This window comes from Mauremys mutica, chromosome 1 (genome assembly GCF_020497125.1).
Source record: "Mauremys mutica isolate MM-2020 ecotype Southern chromosome 1, ASM2049712v1, whole genome shotgun sequence".
Lineage (NCBI taxonomy): Eukaryota > Metazoa > Chordata > Testudines > Geoemydidae > Mauremys > Mauremys mutica.
Genome location: NC_059072.1, coordinates 208,959,397 through 208,985,519, shown reverse-complemented (window position 1 = coordinate 208,985,519; position 26,123 = coordinate 208,959,397). Strand labels below are relative to the sequence as shown.

The 26,123-nt window shown below is 41.4% G+C and overlaps 1 long non-coding RNA gene across 2 annotated transcripts in view; it reads left to right on the top strand.

Annotated features, from left to right (window-relative positions):
- The first annotated feature begins 5,666 nt into the window (after window positions 1-5,666).
- Window positions 5,667-26,123, top strand: part of LOC123365427 — a 77,196-nt gene continuing 56,739 nt past the window's right edge. Inside the window, exons 1-2 of one of the 2 annotated variants that reach the window (XR_006577580.1) lie at window positions 5,667-6,011; window positions 6,514-6,581. This is a non-coding gene — a long non-coding RNA (uncharacterized LOC123365427). The remainder of the gene's footprint in view (window positions 6,012-6,513; window positions 6,582-26,123) is intronic. The other variant, XR_006577579.1, reaches the window with a different exon arrangement.

Sequence of the window (26,123 nt, the reverse complement as noted above, 5' to 3'; positions counted from 1 at the left end):
CCACTTGGAATAGGACTGATTGAAAAACAACCTTTCTCTGAGCAAACAGTGGGTTTAAATTCAATAGGAGATTAACATGGCTAGGAGCATAATGTCTTTACCTAGCACAGTCTATGCTGCTGAGGTTCAGCCAGATATAGTTCTAAAGAGCCCTTGTCCCAGGAAAGGGCTGAATGTACCTCACATGGATGACAATTGCTGCCAATGTTCCTTGTTTGTGAAGGGCTCAAGACAAAACACAAGTTTTCCAGTCTCTCTCCCTCTTACTTGACTAGTTTTTTAGGCTGTGCTTTTTGAAGGAGCCAATGGGATTTAGGTGCCTGACTCCCATAGGCTCCTTTGAAATCCTGGCCAAAATCAGTTATAAAGGTATGGACTAGATTTAAGTCTGGAATGTTTTAGTATGGGAAGACTTGGGTTTGATTCGCTGCTGTGCCACTGACCAGCAGTGAAGTAATTTGGCATCTCTGTTTTTTAGTTTCCTCATCTGTAGGATGGAGCTAATGACACCCTCCTTCATAAAGCTCTTTGAGATCCCTGGATGAAAGGTGCTGTACCAGACTACATATTAATATTATGGTTTTGATTAGACACGTGAGTGATCCATGGACATGCAAAGTCAATTTTTTCCTCATTTGCGCTCATGCAACTTCAATGAGGTTCCATGGCTGTGTAGGTGAGGACAGCATTTGACCCATTATCTAAAAGAAACTATCCCTTATTAATAAGGAATGGATGCTTCCATCTTTCTAAAAAATAGAGATGCAGTTTTAATATGATCAGATACAAATTTGGCAAATCATTTCTAATTCAAACAAGAATTACTTCGGAGAAATTCTATGGCCTGTGTTATACAGGAGGTCAGACTAGAACATCTCAGTGGTCCCTTCTGGCCTTGGAATCTATAGACAAAGAAGAGGGTCTGGCATGTACTCTTACGTTATCTGTAGGAAGGTAAAGGATGAGAATTAAAGTCAGTGACCAGTAGAGGTCAGAGTTGCACCATGTAAATGAAGTTGGAAAGGAAGTAAGTTGACACTTAGGAATAAGTGTTTCAGTGTTGTTGTAGCATGGAGCTGCACAGGATCTGAGCTATCCTAAAATGTGTATTACTAGTCAAAGTTACAATAATTTGCTCCTGACCTGAGAAAAAATATACCACTCTTTAATAGACTGCAACTGTAATATCTACCATCAAATTTGAGTTAGTGCTTTTAAATTGCATTCAGAATATGATGTTTCAAAATGTTTTGCATAAATTTAAACTTTTCCATTATTGAAGCTCTCAAGTACTTGATCTGAGAGAGGTTACCAAATGTGTTTACTTATAAATTTGGAAGTATCGACAAAGTCGCAATGCAGTGAATTCGTCATCTGCTCATGACTAGCAGATGGTCCTCCTTCTTTGCAAGCAAATTGCATGACTCACGTCTTGCATGGTTTGCGAATTGAAACTTAGAAACTCTGATGTTGAGGTGGACAATTCCATCCATTTCTAATCATGCTGCCTGCCTGTGTGATGAATTTATTCATCTTTACAATGAGGATTTTACTATGGATTTTCCAAAGTGCTTTTATTTTTCTTATATACAAATATTTTGGATTGGATTTTCATTTACAAGGAGGCCACTTTACATGGCAATTTAAAAGGGGCTTTAAGTGCATAAATTACATGTACATTTTACAGAGGATGTGAAAGAGGTGACTGAGAGTTACATTTACACAGACTGGGTTTTCAGCATGGGATGTAGCTAAGGCAGATCACTGCAAAGGAGCCTTTTGTGATCACTTAATCCTGGGGCAGTTCTGCACCAGCCTAGACCTTTGCATAAATCAAAGCAAACTGAAGGTTGCGCTAAACCATGCCAGCTGCCAGCGGTCAGAAGGCACTTTAATTGGGCTTCTCACAGGGCCAGGGGTCTGTGCACAAGAAGTTTCAGGATCAGCACCTCTATAGGTAAACATCTATGAGGGCTGGTTTGTTGCAGATTTGTTACAACATTACAAATGTATATGGATACAGTCAGCCATCACCATAAACCCCTACACTTTTGTGAAATGTTTGTTACCAACTGTTCTTCCAGTTTTCTCCATTTTTACCAGCTTGTTCACTTTAGGCTTTTGAGTTGTGTAGTCAACGTCACTGCTTCCCCTGTATAGTCAGGCAGTCAGTTTCCTCTGTTGTTTGTGTGGGTCTGCAAGAGAGCAATGGGGGAGCTGCCCTTTTTAAAAAAAAAAGCATTAGAAAGTGTGATTTTTAAAACTACAAAAAATGGCAGGGGAAACCAAGGACAGGTGTGAACCTAAAAATGCTTTTAACTCCTTTTTGGCAACTGACTAGATTTCAAGTTGACAAGCAACAAATTTGATTCCCAAGTTGTAACTTGTTTACATTAAATATATCTGTTCATCTATTGGGTACAAGAGCGCCACTCATATAAGAGAAATAAGCTTTGCCGTTCTATCAGACATTCACACACCTTCTGTAACATGAGGCACTTGAATTGAAGCCGAGTGTCTTCAAGTACTAGAGAAATGCAAGTGACTGGTATAACTGCACTATGATTTTTTCATCGGCTTTTCTATTTTGAAGTGTTCTTTTCTTGCTTTTATAAAGTGGGATTTTAAAAAATGGTAATTGGGATTGTTTTTTTCCCTACCATTTTTGAATATAAAGACAGACAAATCTTTTATTTATAAAAGAAATTATATAGTTTACAAATTGAATTTATTAATACAATATTTTCCAGATAAGGGCCTTATCTTAAAGCCCATTGGAGTAAATGGAAAAACTCCCATTGATTTAAATGGGTGGATCATGCTTTCAGTTCTGGCATGGCCAGCTGTGAACTTGGCAGCCAGGAACAGAAACTGACCTGTGAGTGCCTTCTCTTTCATCTGCCCCTTTACACTCACGTTACAACAGATGGGAGGTCAGCTGGTGAGTCTTGCCCACATGCTCAGGGTTTAGCTGATCACCATATTTGGGGTCGGGAAGGAATTTTCCTCCAGGGCAAATTGGCAGAAGCCCAGGGGGTTCGCCTTCCTTTGCAGCATGGGGCAAGGGTCACTTGCTGGAAGGTTCTCTGCATCTTGAAGTCTTTAAACCATTATTTGAGGACTTCAATGGCTCAGACACAGGTTTGATACAGGAGTGGGTGGGTGAGATTCTGTGGCCTGCGTTGTGCAGGAGGTCAGACTAGATGATCATAATGGTCCCTTCTGACCTTAAAGTCTATGATTCTATGGACGAACTGTGAGGGCCCAATTCTGCAGCCAATGGGGAATCTCGGTGTGAAATCCTGGCCACCTTAAAGTCAATGAAAGTTTTGCCATTTACTTCAATAAGGCCAGAACTTCATCCTCGGGGTCTAATCCAACTTTTATTGAAGTCAATGGGTGTCTTTCTATTAACTTCAGTGGGAGATGGAACAGGATCTGGATGAGGATCAGGTTCTTTGTAAATAAACCTCCCTTTTAAAAAAAATTAAAGTCAATATTTTAAAACTTACCTCATTTTCAAACATCAATAGCCATGGAAAGAGAAGCTGGCAGCCAGTAGAAAAAAATTGACAGGAGCTCTGACCCAGTCTTATGTTGCTGTTTCCCAAAGACTCCTGCAGTCTGTAGTACCTTATATCTGAAAATCAAATTAAAGTGAATGCTAGGACTATTTTTTGTCTGGCTCCTCCTTAGAAGTGTTAAAGGTGAGCAGGGCTCCTAGTGACCCCATCTCTCCCCATTGCACAGCCTCCTGGGGCCTGAGGCAGCCTGGTACCTTGTGTTTGTAAAGCACATTGAGATTGGGCTAGAAGGTCCTATGCAAATGCAAAGTCCTATACTATTATAAGCATTCTAGAATTGCAAAGTGTCTGGAACAGGGCCTTAGGAATCTTGAAAGAAATAGAGCTGGGCAAAATGTTTTGGATGAAGAGTTTATTTCACTCTCTTTTCCATTGCCATTCATGATGACAATGATTAGGGTAGTCACTGGATAGGGTAAAGAGTGTGAGAATGACTTTATAACCTGGAAGTCATGGCATTCATTTAGGCTGTGAGAGAACCAAATTCAAGTCCTTACTCCAGTGACTAGTTAATTATTTATTAACAGTAGATCAGTTTCACAAAGAGAGATTGAGAAACTTCTGTACCAGGCCATCATATAGCCTAGTTGTTAGAGCATGCACCTCCAGTGAAGAAGACCTGCATTCAAATCCCTTTCCCCCTCAGCCAGAGAGGAGAATTGAACCTGGGTCTCTCACCACCTTGCTGAGAACAGGCACCACTGGGCTAAAGCTGATATGGCTCTTTAGGGTTTAGCTCTTCCCAATGTCTATGAGAGGAGGGGAGAAATGCCACATTTCCAATGATCTGCTAGGGAGCCAGGGAAAGCAGCTTGACCCTGCCCTCAACAGAGCTTCAGGAGTAGAAAACCCTTCCTCAGTTATGGAACTTCACTTAGTAGCAGCTGGTCACTATAGGGCATCCCTGACACTTTAGCTACACGAGTAAACTTCATAGCCATAGTTCACCACTAGTGCAGCAATGATGATAGTGCTAATGTAGACAGGAGTCACCCATTTTTATTTAAATGACAGAGTGGTAAGAGCACCTGAGTCCTACCTACTCTATACCTTCCACTATCATTACCACCAGTGGAGAATTACAGCTATGGAGTCCCCTTGTCCTTGGGCAATTCACTTACCTTTCCATGCCTCAGTTTCCCTTGTAAAGTACTAATCTACTTCAAGGAGGTTGTGCAAAACTCAGTGTATTAATGTTCGGGAGGTGCTTTATATTCCTTAGCTGAAAGGTGCCATAGAAATATGAAGCATTATTAGTAATATATATATAGTAATATAATTATTATTTTAATTTCTTGATGTCTGTGCCTGAGCTTCTTAGGAAAGTGTCAAGAAAGCAAAGTATATAGAGCTAAATATACAACCAACCTTTGTTTAGACAACATATCTAAATGTTTCCCAGACTGGCACAATAAATAACATTTACAGATTCTTCCCAGGAATACGCTGAGGACATCAAACACAACCACATGCTGCAAAAATTCAAGTGCCTTAATTACCTTAAACTTGCAAGCTGTTAATAGAGACATTTCTTTCCAAACTGCACAGAATGACCTTATTTGTTTAGCCTCCATCTCTAGCCTAGCACAAAGTTTTAAGTTTGGCTTATTGAACTATACAACTGCAATTGTATATAAGGGTGATACAGCCAGGAACATGTCCATGAACAAATAAGATATTTTCCTTTGTCTGTGAGGAAGGTGTGATAGGGTACATATATCTTTCAGGGATCCTGGAGGGGACCTCTTGTCCTGCCACATGACAGCTCCTGTGGTGGTGTGCCTTGGAAGAGAAAATGCTGAGCTAGAAAGCTGTGTGGTGGTTTTTTTTTTGGGTTAACACCAAACAAGGGGTGAGAGGTAGCTAAGGGAGATACTCCAGCTGGAAACTAGTTGGGTGCAGCTGAGCCTAGTTAGACTTCAGTACCTCAAAGAGGGATTAGATTCCTCATAGGGGAGGAACAACTAATTACAGTGATTTTGCACTACTGAGAGTCAGCTGGCTGTAATGGAGCTGATCTGCACCAGTGTGAGAAAAGAAAGAGGCCCAATGGGTTTTACTAAGCAGGAAACTAGAGAGGGAACTCTCAGGGAAACAAAAGGGCTGCTTTTGTTGTTGATTTGTATATTTGTTCTAATGTTTACTGACTCTGAAGCTGAGTGGAAGAAATATAGCCAGTTTTTACTAAGTTGCTATTACTTTGGGTAGACGAGATCTCTTGAAATAAACCTGAAACCTCAGAGGGGATTTTTTTGTTCTGAAACCTGAATTTCCTGTGAACCACCCTCTGTAGCTGCCCAGACTGATTCTGCCATACAGAGACTATACCCTAGGACTCTACAAAAGCTAACATGAAATAACATCAGAGAATTAGTTCCTCAAGATGAACACATACCATTTTGCCAAGAGGACAGAAAAGGATGAGAGGTGATAATCTGTCTGGAATTATGTGATTTTTTTCTTTTGCTACTATCCTGATTATTAACATTGTTTTCCAACAAGAAAAACAAAGTCCCCACCCTTCCCCAAAAGAAACCCTAACCCTAATATAGAGAGAGCTTGGAAGCTACAATATAAAAGATCCAAACCTATATAAACAGCCAATGACATAGTCAGATTTAATTTTTAAACTGCCACTATATATGTATATTAAACCTCACTACAATGACAATAGAATATTAATGACAGAAGTGACAGTCATCTTACTTGATACATATTTGTGTCCATATGCTCTCACCTTTAGCCGTTTAACTCTTGGCAGACCCTCTCATCCCCCCACCCCCTCCATTTTATGGCCTACAATAAAAGTTCTATTTCCAAGAGGAAAAATAGAAAAGGAGGAAAAATTAAAACAAAGGAAAGTTCAGATAAGAGTGATAACTAATGGATTGGTGGGATTTCCTTTCCGGCATGTTCTAAACTGCAACAGCATGGATCTAACAAGGCAGCCTTGCATTGCTACTCACAGAGTGGAACTATTCTTGGAGCTACAAGGAGGTAAGACAGCCTTTACTTCAGATGTACAGTGTGCATAGTAGGAGGTACCATGAAATGAGAGTAGCTATGATCTTAACAGCTTTTATAACCTGAGAAGAAGTTTTTCAGTTTAACCATTTTCCTGTGTTCTTATAGCTGCAGCTAGTGCTTTCCAAATCATGGCACCGCTAATCCTGAAAAGACAGTGGGAATTTCTGTGTTATTTAATGTTATATAAGGCAACACACTGGCAAAAAGAACATTTTTGGAGCTGTATGTCTCAAGTGTGGATAGATTAAAGAAGAATTCTATTACATATAGAGATGATACATAACACCCCACCCCTGCCAATATTAGAAAAGGGCTAATCATTTAAACAACAAATAAACTAAAATACAGTTAGGAACATCCATTAATCCAGGTGAAAAAAAATCTACATAGGAGAGCTCTGAAATCTCCTGGGGAGGGAAGGGGGACAAATATTAAGTCAATTAAAATTGTCTTGTATAATTTGATCACTGAGGTCCTGATCTTGCAGGTATGCATGGGATGAAGGTTCCTGTACAAATAGACTCACTGAAACAAAAGGGCTATTCATGGAAGTAAAATTCTAACTAGGGCTGGCTGAAATTTCAAAATGTTTTCAATGAATAAAATGGACAATTTTGTGAAAAATGCCCTCGTTTTTGGCTAGCTCTAATTCTAGTCCTCTTTTTAGAACACCTTTTTATGTCTGAACAATATGTGACTACACTGTAGGATTGCCAGCTGTCTAATCACACAAATCCAAACACACTTGCCCCACCTCCTGCCTTGCCCCTTTTCCAAGGCCCTGCCCCCACTCACTCCATCCCCTCTCCCTCCTTCGTTTCCTCTAAGCCACCCTCACTCACTTTCACCGGGCAGGGGTTGGGGTGCAGGAGGGGATGTGGGCTCTGGGAGGGAGTTTGGGTGCAGGAGGGGGCTCAGGGCTGGGGCAAGGGATTGGGTTGCGGGAGGGAGTTTGGGAGCAGGAGAGAGATCCGGGTAGGGGTACAGGAGGAGGTGTGGGCTTGGAGAGAGAGTTTGGGTGAGGGAGGGGGCTCTGGACAGGGGCTTGGGGAGCATGAGGGGTTGCGGGCTCTGGGAGGGAGTTGGGGTGCAGGAGGGAGTTTGGGTGCAGGAGAGGATTTGGGGCTGGGGCAGGAGGTTGGGATGCGGGAGGGGTGCGGGCTGAGGCTAGGCAGTGCTTACCTTGGGCAGCTCCCAGTCAGTGGTGCAGCCCCCGTGGCTCTCATTGGTTGCAGTTCCCAGCCAATAGGAGGTGTGGAATCAGCGCTCAGGGTGGGGGCAGCACATGCATGGAGACCCCCTGGCTTCCCCCAGGGGGCGGAAGGAAGTGCCAGCCACTTTCGGGAGTGGTGCAGGGCCAAGGCAGTCTGGGAGCCTGCCTTAGCCCTGCTGCACCACCGGACTTTTAGCGGTTTAAAATCTCCCGGATTGGCTTCCAGGAGATTAAGCTCGATTCTGGGAGACTCCTGGCCAAACTGGGAAGGTTGTCAACTCTACTATACTGTTCTGTTTTCCATTTGACCAAGTTTATTTTTGTACTCTAGAAAAATGCAATAATTAATATTCTATCATGTTCGTGGGGAAAAATGTAATGTGTGTTTTAATGAAAGCAAGTCCAATAGAGACCTCCACATGAAAATCTAATTTACCTCAGAAGTGCTTGGGTACTATGGTGTTGGGTGCTGGACAAATGCCTAAGATCAGTGGTTTTCAAACTTTTTGTATGGGTGACCCCTTTCACACAGCAAGCATCTGACTGTAACCCCCTCCCTCAGTTAAAAATGGGGGGCATAATTTAATTTAATGGGGGCTTTGGATGTCAGCCCCACCAAGCTGACAGCTCATGGCTCCCTTGTAACCACCTTGCAACCCCCTGAGGGGTCATGACCCCAGTTTGAGAACCCCTGCCTAAGATTGACAATACTAATGGAAAATCATGGGGCTCAACTCAGTCACTTGAGGCCACTCAGTTCTGTGATTGCAATGGAAATATTAATAATTTACATTTATGCCATGGAATTTCAGTTTTGTGTCTGTAGCCTTTGCTAATTAATTTTTCAGGCACTAACTGCTTTCATGCAACACTCCACAGTTATTATTTCAGAGAAAAACAAATCACTCCATATTATACATTTCCTTCTTCAGTAGCAAGAATTGTTTAACTATGTTTTCATCAAGGGATCAATCCTTTCACTCTCTGCAAGCATGAAGGGTCTCTTGACAGCAGAGGTTCTGTAGTTCTGTTTCATGGGAAACCAGAGGAGGGCAGGGAGCAGAGTGTGTGACAAGATCCCTGGTGCCCAGCTGAGATAATTGAACTTAGTGCCGGGACAGAGATTTGCCCTAAACAGAATATTTTTGATGAAGGGTTTTAAATGTACTGAGCCTTTTATACACTTTGTAGGAAAAATTGCAAATAATTTTTAAAAATGGGTCCAAACCTGATCTTTTGTAAAGTTGAAGGTTGTTCCAATGTGGGCTGCCAGCCCATCTCTACTAGTTCCGATTAAAAATCTGATCCCCAAAGGATTTAAACTAAATATTTTTGAAATATGAAGCAGACTAGGCTACCCATTTTTGATGATCCCATCTACTGGAATTTAAAGAATAAAATCAAAGGTGAGCACCAAGAATTCAACAGGAACAGATTGACTGTCTCACTAATGTGAATCCAAGTTAGAGCAAGAGCAAGTGGTGTTACTATCAATACAGGACTGAACTTGATAGGGAACCTAGATCTGACAGGTCATCAGCTGTTCCTAGCTGCCTTTATGCCCAATATTAACCAGAGTGATGTTCCTCTTATGCTACAATTGATGCCATCATGCCCGCCCTGATGCTCTACTTCTGCTCCTCTCTGCTTTCAGTTCTTTAAGCAGGGCATAAAACAGCACCTCCACAGTCACTATTTCAATCCCTAGCTAAGATTTGTGATGGTAGGTGCCTGAGTAGGCAATGAACTGCTAAAATGCCATTCTGTGATGTTTCCACGCGTTCATTGAGTGGCATCCCTGTCAACCTCTTTCTCACAACCAGGGCTACACAAAATTGCCTTATACACATATCTTATATTAAGCTTTCTAAATTAGGAGGCCACTATCATTAACAAGAATGATTTCTAAGAAGCAGCTCCTTATTGTTAATATAACAAGCAGCAGCACAGGGCTTATTTCCCACACACAGTTACCTCCAACTATAGCCAGATCGTGTCAGAAGACAGGAACGGAGTTGGTGTTAAAGAGAGTTATTTTTGAACTTCATAGTTTCATTATCATTCATGGGAAGTGTGAATGGGAGCCCCCTTTCAGCTCCTGGAAACCCTGGCTCGGTTTCACCTTGGGGTGAATTAACCAGCGCACACAGTCCACCTTCACCAAATGTCTTTGTTACTGTTTATGGTCCATTTACCTCATGATATAACAGCCATCATGTGAAGCCCCCCAGCTCAACCTTTCATACTGCTTCCTTTCCTCTCAGAGCAATCCAGCTGGGGAATTAATTATTTCATTAGCATGATCCTTTCTACCTTTCCCAACCCAAACTACCTAAGTTCCTCTTATTCTAACCACACCTAGTATCCTGGGTGTTCTAAGTGACCAAGGTGCTGGCTTCTAAAGGGCTCAATTTACAGCTGCTAACAGCGCCCTGCACAGGAAGGAACTTGTCCTAGGTATGTAATTCCCTTAAACTAGGGATGAAATTGTAGCCCCATTGAGGTCAATGGGAGCTTTGCCACTGATTTCAGTGGGGCCAGGTTTTCACTCAGGATATCTAGAAAGACTAGGTTTCCAAATGCTAATGTACTGTTGAGTATGTTAACTCATTGTGAAGGTTACAGTGTAGCCAGTGGTGCTATTTCTAGTGTGATGTGACTTCTGCTTTTCTGCTGAATTGTTTGGTTTATCAATAAAAGCGGCAGAGAGTCCTGTGGCACCTTATAGACTAACAGACGTATGGGAGCGTGAGCTTTCATGGGTGAATACCCACTTCGTCGGATGCCATCTGACGAAGTGGGTTTCACCCACGAAAGCTCATGCTTCCATATGTCTGTTAGTCTATAAGGTGCACAGGACTCTTTGCTGTTTTTACAGATCCAGACTAACACGGCTACCCCTCTGATACTGGTTTATCAATGTTATTCTCCCAACCTCAACCCAGCTGGTATGTTTGGTTTGTCTACCTGTTGCATATTGTCTGCCCATTAGAATGTGAGCCCTCTGGAGCAGGGACTGTTGTCTTATTTACTCGTCTGAGCAATATCTAGGATTTCTAGGAGTTAACTTAATATAAATTATTATTAATAATGAGTAATGAGATTGGCACAGATACCCCCTACTCCCTATCCATGCTATCAGAGAGGGTGCACAGAGGAGACCAAGGGAGCTAGAGGATAGTAGAAGAGTGAGAGGGAGTGCAAACTGGGCAGGGCCTGGGGAGCAGAGTACGCAACGGCGGAAGACAGAGTCCTAAGAGAAGACTGAAGCAGCAGGTGGCTAGGAACAAACTGGCAGAGAGAAGAGATGGAACCTTGGGAGAATATGGGGAGGAGGAGAAGTCGATGCAGATAGCACATGATAAATATTCTGTTTAAGTGAAGGAAGATACTGAACAATATTTTCCTTCATGAACATGTTTGTGTCATAGCTATTCAATACATGGTACACTGCGTACACATCTATGTCTCCGGTGAGCAACACAGGCCTGATGCTTGTTCTTCCCTGAGGTGCCTTGCACAGTAACTAATGAAATGATCCAACGTAATTAGAGCTGCTATTTAAAAAATCATTATTTAAAGTAGCTATAGCTCCTCAGTTTTAGGCCATTCTACGTTTTTATCAGTCTCATCTATCATACAATAAGTGAGCCATCCAGTGCCACTTAGAGGGAACAAAACAGCTGTAACTTAAAAGTTTACATCTTCACAATCATGTAAGTTTCAAAGGAATTCTATGTCCCAGGCTGAGATCCACCTTTTATGCCATTTAAAAGAAAAAACAGATACCTGAGTTGAGAAATTATATTTTCCTGGAGTTCTATGCAGGAGTACTGTTGGTTCTGCAATAGTGATAAAATGCAAATTTTGCCCACATTTCTTTCTGTTGACATGAAGGGTAATAATATAAATAAAATACTGTGCTGGCATTTTCAGGGCCATGATGATAGGGTTGCATGGAATGGTATGATTTCCAAGGATTTATACTGAACTAAATGTACTGAACTGCATTAAAAAAATTCTATCGTGTTTAATTTACTTAGAATTACAGTATTAAATTTATAGCATTGAAATGTAGCCTGTAGCTGATCGTGAAATATGAAATGCATCGAGATATTCAATTTTACAGTACAAAAATAAATCTACAGAATGGAGTTAGAAGCCAGGAAACAAAATAAAAAGGAAAATAAAGAATGAAAGTTAAAGAATACAAGAAGTGGAGCATCTATAGTAGTTAGATGTGATTCTTCATTGCCCTACACCTTGCATAGGTATTACATCAGTTCAAAGTGGCTGTAAAATGCTGCTATTCTGATTTAATAGCATTTCATAACCCCTTCTTCCCTGTGTGAACAAGAAGGCCCTGAACCTGCAACCAGAGCTGGATGAATAATAGGATTTTCAGTGTGCTAGCAAGTCCAAAAAATCATTTCAGGTTGAACTGAAAATAACATTTTTTGAATTTTTTGGTGAATCAAAAACTTAAAAAAAAAAAGTTAAAACATTTAGCTTTCTAGAGGTTTTTAAGAAGTTTTTTAATTTTTTTAATTTGAAAGAAATTTCAAAACAATGTCATTTTGAACCGAAAAGTCAAAACATTTAGGCTTTTTGGGGGGGATACATATTTTTTTTTGTTTGACATGCATAATTTGGCAAAACCAGTCTGAATTCCCCAAATGTGAATGTTTTAGCGTCACCAAATCTGTATTTTTTCAATTGAAGAAAGATTTGTTCAAAAAAATTTCATTCAGCTCTACCTGCTACTCGGTGCATTTGGGTCCACTTATGGAGAATCAGTTCCAGAATCAAAGCCCTGAAGAGCTATTTTAAAAATAATTTCTAAAGATATAGTTACAGCTCCTAGTGCAAAGAATTCATATTTCAGACTTAAATTGCTTATGTTCTCTCACTTTTCCAAAAGAAGCTGCACTCTTGACTTAGAGTCCAACTTCAAATAGTCAGTCCTTTTTCAACAATGCAAAGGACATCTGTTATGCTCAACAAGAAGTCATCCAAGGCTAGGTCAGAATCAAAACCAAAGCTGGATTTTGAGCAACAGTTTCACCAAGGCTCTGAAATGCTTTTAAAGAACTAAGGTTCAGAGAGCTGTAAGATGGCAAATAAATAAAATCACATCTCTTCCGACACACATTGTTCTTTCTTTATTACTGTGGTTTTGTCAGAATCGAGCCAGGTGATTAAAAGCTTCTTTTGTGCCCTTGTATCAGAGAAAAGGGAGCGGCAGGAGAACTTTTATGTCATTTTGTCCATCTATTTATAACTACAATTAAATTCCTTGTGCCAAATTCAGTCCTAACGTAAATGGATAAAACTTCATTGGCTTCAATGAACTGGTGTCCACTTATGCCAGGGCTGAAATTAGCCCATTTTTCATGACTCTGCTTCCCTTGAAGTGTCCTGCCATGGGATTAACTGGGAGAGAACCTAAAACAGAAGTGTTCCTCTCAGTCAGCTTCTCCTTTATATGATATATAAAAAATGTGTTATGACTAATTGTCTTCAACATATGTCACAGCGAATTTTGCAGCAATTGAAGAAATCCCATGAAATCTAGCCCATGCCTGTGTGTTAGTGTGTATTATTTATAGTAAATGAGGGAGTGTGCTGGCCTTATTTGAGACTATACCATGGCCATTGTGAATTTGCAGAGCACTGTCATTGCCACATTTAATGCTTTAGAAGCTCTATTTTAATTCTTACTATATGTCTGAGTGACAGTTTTAAAAGTTTGTTAGTGACACATTGGCAAAATGAGGCCAGCAACCAAGAAATATGGAATATTAGAATACAATACCCAGGCTAGTATAACAAGTAATGATGGTTTTCTCTTAGGGTAGTGGAAACATTGAACCATCAGCCATAGGCCTAATGATACAGAATGCCACTAATAGAGTATAATGCGCACCCTGTGACATAGTGAGTGTTTGCCCGTGGTGTATCAAGAGAATCTGGAATACTTTAGAGTGGGATTGTCCAAAGTGTCGAAGAGACTTAAGAGCACAAATCTAAAGTCACTTAGGGGGAGATTTTCAAAGGCATAAATGAGAGTTGAAAGTTTGCAAGCAAGCACGCCTTGAAGTAAAGGAGTTAATTTTTTTTTCAGTAAGAGGACATGGAAATATATTGTTCTCACTAATTAAATATGAAGCTGGCTAACAGTATGCAGGTGTAATTTTCTTATGTTATTAGCCATATTCACTTCTGAAGTGAATAACTACCTGCACTGGTACAGTATATGGGCAGAATAATAGTCATACTGATTTTTACTTTAAGCTCTGAATAAAATTAGCATAATTTTACCATTAGAAACTACAGAAGATAAAATCACATTATAGAGACTGTAGGTGGAGAAGTGGGTGGTCACATACAGAAGGGAAACTGGGAGAGTACTTAAAATACAGCAGGAATAATGAGCAAGTAGGGGGAACTAAAGCAATGAGGAATCGGGTTCAGAGCTGCATTACTTATGGTTATGAAAAAAAGTAGAAAAAGAGCAGGACTTAAGGAGTTTTACTCATTTGGGGCCTGATCCCAAGAAGCACGGAGCATCCACCACAACTGTTGACACTAATGGGATTTGCAGCACCTCTCAGAATCAGGCCCATAAAATAAACCTGTTGAACCATGTGGGATAGCTTAGGCACTGCTAATGGATGGAGAGCTCAATGGAACACTAGATTAATTAACTGTAGAAGCAGAGAACATGATGATGATGTCACTTGAATATATACTCTGGGAATTGTGACCCAAATCATGGGAATTTTTGCCCATTTATCTTGAGTGAAATAAAGCAGACTATTTTTTCTTAGCGATTATGTGATGTAAGTTTGTTTTGATGCATGCTGGACATGGTCAGAACTGTTTCTACCTACCTAGTTAACAAATAGAAATGCAATAGTTTGTAAAAGTGTTTGGTGAATATATGTCTTGTTGTCCGTATTAAGTCAGGGTAGAGGCTGAGGAGATTTGCTACTCTCCATCCTATTAGAGGCTTCTTGGTTTATTCAGATGGGGGATAAAACACTAGGGAAAGAACTGCAAAGATTTAGTGGATAGCAGTAAACTTTATTTAACTGAAGAGTATTAACTGAGGCTGGTCTGTATTGTTCACTGACTGTGGTTAAATGACACTCAGTTCTCGGAAGATCAGAGATATCCTCCACTGCACAAAAATATTTTTTCTGTAGCTAAAAGCATCCAGTTCCGCCCCAAACCCATTAATAGTATTTTCCATGTGTTGGAAAGCTAATGGTCTGATCCAGCTCCCAGTGATTTCAGCATGATTTGGATTGGGCTCTAAGTGAGTACTGGGCCTTAAGGGCCTGCATCTAGAGAAAACAATACAAATGAATACTCAGAATGGACTGACAACAAAATCAAACTCTTGGGATCACAGCTGGGTGCCTTCTCCAGATAGCTGATGTTTGAGTTTGAGTTTGGTGCCTACTCTTTTAGAAGGAGTGGCTTCCTTTCGTAAAAGCAAGGCAATGCATTTTTTACTATGTCATTAGACCAGGGAAACTACTAACAAAGACATTGGTTCTTCTAAAGATATCATATATCTATTACAGAAATGAGGGGTTTTTTCACAGGTACAAAAAGAAACAACTTCAGTAGTTTATAGGGATTTGTATAGAGCAGAATTTTCCTTCCTGGCTGATCAGGATAGGGTTTTGGGTGAAAATGAATTTTTGCAGAATATGAGCTACTTCCTAGAAGAGTTAAGGAAGGTATCATAGGCAGAACTGGTAGCACTGCCTGTTATTAAAGTCGTCTGATACCTCTCCCATTATAGCACCTGTCAGCTGCTTATAACTTTGCTAAACTTTAAATGTTTGGGCTGAAATTTCCTATGCCAGGTGTCTCTTTCAGCTGAATTATTCTGAAAAATTTCAGCCAAAATGCTTCAGCCATTTCTGAGTACGAGGCTAGGGAATATTAGTGTTTTGCTTATGTTAAAAATGTCTAGAGACCTTGTCTTTCAAATTATCTAATGACCACATGTTTTGCAGTAGGCACTTGAAATTTGATGGTGGGATGGCATTTGTACCAGGGATATGTGTGTTGCCATTCCTGTGAAAAGCTACACAAATTTGCCCAAGTGATAACCTTGGAAAAATCACAGTTTGCACATGCTCAATAGAGGCGTCTTCAATTTTAGCAGCTAAAAATCTCAGAAGATTCCATCCTCACAGGGCATGCTTGAGTCGCTCTCAGTCCTAGTGATGTCCAGACTCTGCATGTGCCATCATCACAGAGCAACTGAGCTTGCATCACCCCAGGGCTATAAGCGCTAAGAAGGACTTTACCAGTAAAGGCTGCTCCAAACTGGGGTAGGGGCTGGGCACTGGAACTGAAAGCAGGGAGCCTGTATCACCTCTGTTCTTGGTGAGCCTGAGCTGGCACCCAGGCAGCATGGAGAACGTGGTCTGATTCGAATACAGAGGGGACAAAAATTGGACTGGGGGAGGGGAAAGGAGTAGATTGAAACAGTCTGGTGAGACAGGAAATGGAGCTGGGATGGAAACTGTGACTAGGAGTTGGAGCAGGAGACACTGGGAGCCAGGGGGCAGAGGCCAGGCTGGAATAATTTAAGCAAAGACACTGAGACTGGGAGCTGAGGGAGGGTGGAGTCTGAAAATGGGGGGGTACTGGGAGCTAGTTGGCTGGCGGGGGACGGACACTGAGATTAGAGGATGACCTGGGGGAAATGGGGGGAGACTAGAACTAGGAACTAGTGAGGGGAACAGTGATGGGGGTGGGAAGAGAAATATGACAAGGACCTGGGGCTTTTGGAGGAGAATTGGGACTGCCTGGGCAAAGGAGCTGGGGGGGGAAGGGGAAGACTGAGGTTGTATGAGGAGCATAGGGATGGAGACTGGGAACTAGGTGCAGGAAGGGAAGAAGTGAGATGGGGAACTGGGACTGGTGAGGCCAGGAGACTGGAACGGGGTGTGTGGAGCAGGGAGATTGGGACCCAGATAATGAGCTTGTAGAGGGAGACTAGGACTGGTTTGGCAAGGAGACTGGGACTGGGACAAGGAGCCAAGATGGGGAAGACATAGGATTGGGACAGGTTGGGGCAGAAAGCATCGAGCATGGGAAAAATGGGCAGAAGATTCAATACCCACTAGAGCACACTTCCCACCAGAGCCTGGAATGGAATTCAGGATTCCTGAGTATCATTATTCCTCTCTTGTCAGCAGGGCCGGCTCCAGCGTTTTTGCTGCCCCAAGCGTCAAAAAAAAAAAAAAAAGGGGGCGATCGGTGGCAGCTCTACCGCCATCGCGTCATTCTTCGGCGACAGGTCCTTCCCTCCGAGAGGCTTGCTGCACTGGTGCCTGGAGCTGGCCCTGGTTGTCAGCAAATATCTGTGAAATCCCCTGACAAAGTGTGTGTGTTGTCCCCCTGTAGTGCTGACCCATGCAGAGGATGACAACCTCCTACTGCTATCCGTTTCTCTATTAGCTTGAGTGGCAGAGATCTGTGTGGTGGATCTAAAAGTTCCAGGCCTGCTGATGACCCATGTGGATGTCAATATGATGCCCGGTGATGGAATTTGTTTATTTAAAAAAAAAACAACCTAGAAAAATCACACCAAAAAGCTATCTTAAAAGAACATTATTAAGATTGAAAAATCAAGTAATTTAGGAAATGTCAGAATTAAGCCATGAGACAGGGTCCTGTGGAAAAAGTAGTATTTGATCATGTAATTAAAGACTGCCATAATGCAAACACAAGAAGGCTGAATTAAGGTTGCAGAGGTAATCTTAACTCCGGCATTTCCTAATTTTTGAAAAAAGAACAGGAGTACTTGTGGCACCTTAGAGACTAACAAATTTATTTGAGCATAAGCTTTTGTGGGCTACAGTTAGTCTCTAAGGTGCCACAAGTACTCCTGTTCTTTTTGCGGATACAGACTAACACAGCTGCTACTCTGAAACCTAATTTTTGAGTGCTTGACATTGCAACCTGTGTGTGTGTGTGTGTGTGTGTGTGTGTGTGAGAGAGAGAGAGATGTGAGGGCTTTAGAGACTTTACACCATATATTCTAGACTATAAAGAGCCATCTATGGTCTACAGATGCATGCCTCTCAGTACCACTATGAGTTTTATCTAACTTCATAGCTGATTGATCGGAAACAGTATTGAAAAGCTTTGTGCATGTAGACTAACTGGTTAATAAAAGGCTAAAATGTCAAGATGCTACAAAATAGCAGATGAAGACAAGAGAGAATTACCTTCTCTATTTCCACAGGATACAGTGAAAGCCTTAGACAGAATGGTTTTGTGTTAGCCTGCTTTCCTCTGGGCACAGAGTACTGTACAAAGCTGTCATCTCTTTCTTAAACTGCTCACAGAGATTAAGCTGCTGAAGTGAGGGCACTAAGAACACACTATTATGTTATGCAGAACATATTACTTTTCATGTACTAGGTAAGTCATTGTCTCTGTTTCTAATTTGGTGGGATCAATTAAGATACTCTGCAGTTTGTGCAGCTTTTGAATGGACCAAAGCCCTTTAGCTCCAGAAAATGGTTGCTTAAGGACACCTCAAAAAACAGCTGAGTTTAAAGTTGTTAAATATATTTTCTACCTATTCTGAACAAACCTATTGTGACCTATGCTTAATCTATTGTTCAGATGCAGCATATTATGCTTTACCTAAGGAAGGCCAGGGTAAACATGATCAAAGTGACTCAATTTCTCAAATTATATCTCCTTCTACAAGTTGTTCCTAGCTATGCATCTAGATAGGACCACACAAGATGCTCAAGTTCTATATGGTGGGAAGAGGAACTTGACCACTGGTTCAGTGTATTAGGTCTTTACCGTTGTCACCTGTAATTTGAAATTCTGTAACTGTGCTGACTTGATGTGGAAGAAAGTGTTAGTTGAAAAAGACAAAACATCCAGGTTTCAGTTTCTTTGAACTATAATATTAATGACATGGCTACAAACTACAGAAGAAAATATAAAATTGCTGCTTTGAACCCAAATCTCTCCATGATGGCACCAGAGTTCCAGACAGCTGAGCTCTGAATGAGGGGGTAGAGATTATCTTTTTGTTTGTGTAGAACACCTAACACAATGGGGTCCTGGTCCACAACTAGGGCTCCTAGGTGGTGTGATAATACAAATAATCAACAGTCAGAGAATAATGTCTTTTCTTATGTGGCATCTGGCTGGTAGATCTTTCTCACATGCTCAGGGTCTAACTGATGGCCATATTTGGGGTCAGGAAGCAATTTTCCCCCAGGTCAGATTGGCGAAACCATGGGGATTTTTCACCTTCTTCTGCAGCATGTGGCATGGGTCATTTGCTGGTGTAAATGATGGGTTCTCTGTAACTTGAAGTCTTTAAATCATGATTTGAGGAGTTCAGTAACTCAGCCAGAGGTCAGGGATCTATTACAGGAGTGGGTGAGTGAGTTTTTGTGGCCTGCGATGAGCTAGAGGGCAAACTAGATGATCATGATGTCCCTTCTGACCTTAGTCTATGAGTGCTTCTCCATAACTTCCTTTTTTTGGGGCAGTGGGGAAGTAGCCTTTTATGATACGAAACCATTGCCTTTCCATTGGGTTTTGCGAGAGAGAAAAGTAGCTTTACTTTGTCCATACAGCCTTGTAGGCTTACATGTGATTAGCCTATTTACAGCTGTCAGGTGATAGCTGTTTCCCATTTAGTTTATTTACAAACCTTCACCTATACACAGGTGGTTTCTGTTTTGCTATATGCAGCTCATCCTGGAGCCCACTGCCTGTAGCTATTTTACGTCAGGTCTACACTATAGAGTTAGTGGCAGCTTACGTCGACCTAACTATGGAAGTATCTACACTTAAATTTTACTCCCACCGATGTAGTTGCCCCGCTATGCCAACTTAATAACTCCACCACCATGAGCAGCATAGAATCAAGATTAATGTAGTTAGGTCAATGCAGTGTCAGTGTAGATACTGCCTTGCTTACGTTGACTGTTACTGGCTTTCAGGAGCCATCCCACAATGCCCCACACTAACAGTACAATCGATACAAGTGCTCGTGGTGGGTATGTCTACATTACGGGATTATTCCGATTTTACATAAACCAGTTTTGTAAAACAGATTGTATAAAGTCGAGTGCACGCGGCCACACTAAGCACATTAATTCAGCGGTGTGCGTCCACGTACCGAGGCTAGTGTCGATTTCCGACATGGCAATACCGATTTCAGCGCTACTCCTCTCATCGGGGAGGAGTACAGAAATCGGTTTAAAGAGCCCTTTATATCAATATAAAGGACCTCGTTGTGTGGACGGGTGCAGGGTTAAATTGATTTAACGCTGCTAAATTCGGTTTAAACGTGTAGCGTAGACCAGGCCGGTGAGGCTGCGCACGGCTGACACAAGAAGCAAAGTGTAGACATGTACAAGCAATGTAATTACTGTGGTAGCTGTATGTCAACGTAACTTAGGTTGACTTAATTTTGTAATGTAGAAATGGCCTTAGCTTTAGCAGCGCTAGACTCGTTGTCCTGCACCTTGTGTAATCATGGAGACTAGTGCAAAATAGTATTAAATGCTGCTATTCTGATCTTGTATGTTTTTACATCCATTTTGCACTCACTTTTCATTGGTCTTAATCCTTTTAATTAGGATTCAGTTCCTTACCACAATCCTCTTTGAAGTGATACCAAAGACCCCCTTTTAAAAGCTGTGTAGTTAGAATACCACCTGTCAGTCCTTAGGCAAACTTTAATTATGTACTGACAACCTACCTAAAACATGTTGTTTGAGCCCAATAAATTAGAAATATTCCTTGGCATGTAGCCATGTTTGTTGGTAATCCATGTTTCATATCTGGTCAGGGTCTTCTTTTGAGGATTAGGTGACTTGATTAGGTATTAGGTCTTGGTTAGGTATATTGTCTTGGCATATTTTCCAGATTAAATGTATTTGGTTTCCTATCAGTCTGACAATCTCATCATATATCACACAGATATTACCATTATCTAGCTACTTCAAAGTTGGAATGTATTATGCTCTAGGAATCTTTTCCTATTGATTTTGCCTTGCAGTTTAACTCTGCTCCCGAACAGATGGCAATGGCATCTTATGAAATTTGGGGGGCAGTGTGGCACAATAAGTAAGGCATTGGACGGGGAATCCAGAGACCTTGGTTCTATTCTCAACTCTGCCACTGGCCTGCTGGGTGACCTTAGCTTAGTCACTTCATTACATTGTTTTTTTCCATCTGTAAAATGGGGACAGTGATATTTACCCTCTTGTGTAAAGAGCCGTCATTGACAGATGAAAATGCTAGATGATCCAGTTGTCTGCCACTGACTGCAATGTCCTTTGGGTCAGGACCTGTAAGTATTATAGAGACTATTTTAAGATAGGTGGGGTAGGTCTGCACAGGCATGGTTCAAATGGAAATCACTCCATCACTGAAGGAATATACGCAGCATGCAGTGTTTGTAGATGAACTGCATACATAAATCACGTAGCCTGGAATACCATATACTTGTACTTCTGTTAGGGATGAGACACAACAGTATTCCACAGAGATAGGGCCAGCCTTAGGGAAAATGGCACCCTGGGCAAACTTGTATTTTGGCCCCTGCTGACTCCATCCAGTCTCCCATCAACCCTGAGCCCCAGGGCCTCACTGCTTAGCCCGTCCCCCCCACATTGCCCCAAGCTCCCTTCTGTGGCCTCGCATCCCAGGCCCACCCTGCTCCTTGCCTCTTAACTATGGCAGCCAGAGTGTGGCGGCTGCTGGCTGGGCACCCAGCTCTGAAGGCAGCGCTGCCTTTGGCAGCAGCGCAGAAGTAAGGTGGCATGTTATGGTGTATTGCCACCCTTACTTCTGCACTGCTGCTGGCGGCAGTGCTGCCTTCAGAGCCGGGCGTCTGGAGAGTGGCATTTGCTGGCCAAGAGCCCAGAGGTGCCAGCACAAATTAAGCACTGACAGCACCCCTCTGACTATGGCCAGTGGTGGATTAGCCACTGGACCAATGGGGCCTATGCTCAGGAGCCTGGCCAATTTGGGGAGGGGGGGCTGAAAAATCCCCCCCCTCCCCGCATGCCCCGACCCACTCCGACCACCCGGTGCTCCTGCCGGGGAGGACTGTAGGCAGAAGGGGTGGGGAGGGACCCCCACTTGCTCTGGCCCAGGGGCCCACAAACCCCAATCCACCTCTGACCATGAGGCCCTGGGCGGTCACCCCTGTTGCCCACCTGTAAGGCTAGCCCTGCACAGATTGATTTTCAGGATTTGGTGGCTGTTTTTTAAATAAATAATTGCTAGTTTACTTTATAGCAGAGCAAAGTAAGGAGCTGCAGTGCACTGCACCAACACGCTGTGAAAATTTCAGCAGTCAAACCCAAGTGGAAATACAGTAATTAAACAATGAAAAGTTTTCCATTTCCAATGTAACTTCTACCCTTCGTGGGACTGTTATGTGATCAGACCTTTAATGTGTGAAGTTGTAAAAACCTGGAATGGTTTCCGTCTCTAGAAAAAGCAAAGCCGACATATGGAATTTACTTTTTCAAAAGTCACTATTTAGGGCAGCTAGTAAAGCACAGGAACATGTGTCTCTATCACCCCATCTAGTTCTGGTGGTTATGGCAATGTGATTTGTTTTTTTTTAAAGAAATCTGAAAGGAAGAGAATGAAATTGTAACTAGGACACCGCATAGCCCAGCCCAAATTCTTAAGAAATAGTAGTGCTTTACAATCACATTAGTATCTCAATGCCAGGATTCTATATTTAACAAGCCTTCCCTTCCTTCCACACCCATATGAATTCATTGGAATGCAGGGGAAAAATAAAAGCTCAACTGACTCATTAGGGGCTGACATGTAATTATCATCAATTAAAGGAAAGCTTCCAGAACTGCCGAGCACTGTAATAAATGAAATTCAACTGAGCCCTGCAAGGCAGGACTATAACACTAACCCCGAAGTGTGTGTCTGCTCAAAACTAGGGCAGATTTGGTTTCTTTTTTCGTTAAGTTCTGAATACAATTATTTGTTGATTTGTTGTATAACACATAAATACACTGTATGGAAGGATCATTATGTGAGCAATAACTGGCACTATTCTACAGGAAAACCTTCCTTCATTTCTGAGTCAGTAATTTACAAGTAATAAATCTAAGAAAAGGATTACAGGGGTGAGAGACAGAGGGAAAAATATCAGCAGGGACAAAATTGTTCTGCCCAGACTAAATCATTTCATCTTCCATTGAAAGCTGGTGGCTGGTAAAAAGTGAAGAGACAAAACTAACAGGTAAGGGTGTGTTAAGAGCTGCTTCACAGAACTGGTTCTGATTCTACTCTATCTGAGTGAAAACAGGTTGGAAACTTGTATCCTGCTTATCCTGAGCCCTTTCACTGTTGCTGGTTATTGTAGAGCTAAACCTAATGTTCTAGATTCGGAATAAAATTGTCGGAAGTGGCTTAGGAGTCTAGGCAATTGAAAGTCAATGGGAGTTAGTCTTCCAAGTCACTTGCGTGCTTTTGAAAATTTTACCCTGGAACGCCAACTTCCCAGTTTCTATTGTGGTTCTTTTTCTGCTACTTAAAGATGCATCTATTTCTAAGCTTTAAAAAATATGTCACACTGTATGTCTAGTATCATGATAGACCAATAAGATATATAATGTGTGTTTTTCCCTGTAAAAGCTGATTATACCTGGTTCATCCAGAACTAACTTACCGATTTTAAAAAATTACATGATTGGATTGTCAACTCTTTGAGGTAGGGACTGTCATTATTATTTACCAATTGTATTTGGATAGTGTATAAAGTCTCTGTTATGCTAGGCACTGTCCAAACATATATATAATAAAACAAACCAGGTCTGTAAAGCATCCAGACCTTGATTGGAACCTCTCAGTGCTGCCACGCTACAAATAATAAATAGCCTCAGAGTTCAAACTCAAATCTGGGGGTTAATTTTAATGGCCCTTTTCTGTGTATTATGGTGAACAAAAACTCTAACTAAATCCCTTTGAACTTGCACAGAAAGGGAGGTGGTTCAAAAGCCAGATCTGAATTTTGCAGCTTGTGTTCATCTCTAATTGAAACGTTCAATGCTTTGGAAATTATAAAGGAAAAAAGGAAGTTCAGAAAAACAAGATCACTTATGAAATGTCAGTGTAACATAATGTTCCTCTCAAATGTTAGACTGTGAGCACGTAAAAAAACCCCCAACCCACTGTATTGATATTTCAGGCATGTGTGTGTGTGTATGCGCACAAGCAAACGTATTGCCAAGCATGCACAATGTCACAAGGAAATAATTTCTGGCCATCACATGATGTAGCAGTCAGCAAGCACACTCATATGATCAAACAAGAGGTATCTACAGTACAAGAAAGGATATTAATAAGCCATATTTTGATCCAATGCCATTAATTTCTACCCCAGTGTTGAATTGCCATACCACACAGCTGGTTTATATATGCAGTATTTGTATCATGTGTTATCTACAAATAAACTGATATTGACACACATCCACACTAACTAATTCTAATTTACCATCCTGTCATCCACCCTAAAATTAAATGAATCACAGAAGGTGGAGCAGAGGGGTGGGACAGGGATTATTCATCAAAAATACTTGAAAGGAAACCATGAGAGTAAAAGACAAAAATCCATTTATTCAATCATCTTCTGACCGGTTGTGCTCTTCATTTTAAATGAATTTATTCCTGCACTTATGAAACTAGAACATATGAAAACTGGGTACCAGACAAAAATATTTCTTTCCTTCTGTCTCAAATTTGCTTAGTTCAGGAAAAGCAGTTGTTTTGAGTGAAAAGCTATGTTACAGTCTGCTTCTCCAAGCAATACTGTGTATGTTAAGCAGAGACCGGCCTGAAAGCTGGAGCTGAAATCTAGTTTGCTATGCCTGTACATGCATGTGTCTCGGAGTTCATTACCACGATAGTGTGATATTTGCAGCCCCTATAGAAAAAAGTCCTGTGGGGTTAAATGGAAAATGATCACTTCCTCTAGGGTTTTTTGTTTGTTTTTTTGCATGATCTTGTAGAATTGAATAGCAAATGATACCACTGCCATGCAATTCTATAGGATGTCTCAAAAACAAACATATGAACAAACCCAACTAATCTATAGAAAGGTTGTTATTTTCCAATACACGCTGTAGGTTATTAGAGTAAATTTTGTAAAACTCCATTGGTTTAAATTAAATTCTATACATCTTTTCCAAAAGGCAGTTGTAGGCAACCTCACGGTCACCAGCTGAAAACAAGAAAATAAAATTCTCTGCTAGTGTGAAATGAGGGCCAAGAATTTGGCTCACTATCTAGCATACACTAAAACTAGGTGAAAGTCTTAATTATTCTATTTGTGGTAAGTTTAAACCCTGCAAATTTGCCATGGAAACCATTTCTTCCTTTTTTTGCTGGTGAGATAGAAAACGTGGTTGAGTGACTGAGAGATGGAAAGTACAAAAAAGGAGAGAAAAAGTCTCAAACTGAGAGAGAAAAAGAGAAGAGGGGGACTGAAGAAGAGGGGGGACATGCACCACAGCTCCCAGTAGTGGGTTGGCACAGGGCAGGTGCTGTTAACAGTGGGGAGGGTCTGGGTATAGGAGCACAATCCCTCCTCCTTCAGAAAATAAAAAATGGCTACAAAATAATAAGAAGGTAGGGGAAAAGGGATGACCCACTTAGAGAGAGAGTGTGTGTGTGTGTGTGTGTGTGTGTCTGCAGAAGGGAGGGGGAGTAAGACAATGCAGAAGATGAAGTTCTCACACCCATGTGGGCTGACTCATCGAGTGAGTTTGATGATAGCAATAATGTGATATGGGTTATTACAACAGAATCAAAGAAGGCAGAAGCTCAGAAGAAAACTCTGAAAAGAACTCTGGCAGCAAAGGTCTAAAAGTAAATAAGGCAGACTTCTATCCTATAGTTTTTAAACTACTCAGTCGGTGTCTGTCACCCATCGGGTGCTGGTTGTGCTGTGAGACCCTCTCTATCATCTAGTGACCTTCCCCTTCTCCCTCATGCTTAGTGCTGAAATATAAACCCAGAGCATTTTAATTTAAAAAAGCAAAGAAAGCATTTATTTATTAATTGCAGTGAGGCTCTGAGGTGTTGCAGTGGCCCAGCAGCAAAGCAGGAACCAAGAGAATGACGGATTGCCAGCCTGGGAACACAAGCCTCCCCCACCAAGACTTTGGTTTTGATTCTTCACTGATTTGCACCGTGTCTGATCATTTTACATCTGTGCAAAGTAGGCCATTTCACACCCA